At 43.7% G+C, this 797-nt stretch overlaps 1 non-coding gene across 1 annotated transcript; it reads left to right on the forward strand.

Moving 5' to 3' along the window:
• Positions 1-353: 353 nt before the first annotated feature.
• Positions 354-461, forward strand: LOC112774106 (small nucleolar RNA R71). The gene has a single exon (XR_003188611.1). It is a non-coding gene; the product is annotated as a small nucleolar RNA R71 (small nucleolar RNA).
• Positions 462-797: the final 336 nt, after the last annotated feature.

Below are 797 nucleotides of genomic sequence, written 5' to 3' on the forward strand. Positions count from 1 at the left end.
CTGTAATCAGCACAAATTCTGCAAATTCTTTGTGGGACTAGTTGTTGGTTTTACTGCGATTGAGTTTGCTGAGCTTGTTGATTTAACTGCATTTGCTTCAGCAGGTTGGTCATCTCACAGATGCTTTGACTTAGAGCAGCAGTCTCTCTGCCAGAAGATACTTCTGCAACGGCTCTTGAACGGCCTTGCTTCTGTCTGTGGTTCCGAGTAGATTCAGCTAAATCACTGATCAATTGGCAAGCTTCATCAGTGGTCTTGTACTTCTTCATAGACCCATTGCTGGCACTTTCCAATGTGGTCTTATCTTGGGGCCTCATACCTTGTGTGATATAGCTGAGTAGCACGATCTTGTCAATCATGTGGTGGGGGCATGCTTCCAGAAGATTATTGAAGCGCTCCCAGTATTCAAAGAGAGTCTCATTGTCATCCTGAACAATTGTAGAGATATCCTTCCTCAGTTTATTAGTAACTTCAGATGGAAAGAATTTTTCCAGAAACTCCTTTCTGAGTGTATCCCAGTTGGATACATTTGCTATAGGTTGAGTGTAGTACCACTCTCTTGCTTTTCCCTCAAGAGAGAACGGAAAAGCTTTCAGCAGAATTGAAGTTTCATCAGTGCCATCACGCCTGACAGTAAAACAGCCTGCCTGGAAATCTCGCAAGTGCTTGATAGGCTCTTGAGTAGGTAGGCCGTGAAACTTGGGCATCAAATTTAACAGTGTGGTCTTTATTTCAAAATCCGTAGCTACCGCTGGATGATGCGCTTGAAACGGTTGCATTGTAAAATCAGGAGCTCC

Source organism: Arachis hypogaea, chromosome 18 (assembly GCF_003086295.3).
Source record: "Arachis hypogaea cultivar Tifrunner chromosome 18, arahy.Tifrunner.gnm2.J5K5, whole genome shotgun sequence".
NCBI classification, from domain to species: domain Eukaryota; kingdom Viridiplantae; phylum Streptophyta; class Magnoliopsida; order Fabales; family Fabaceae; genus Arachis; species Arachis hypogaea.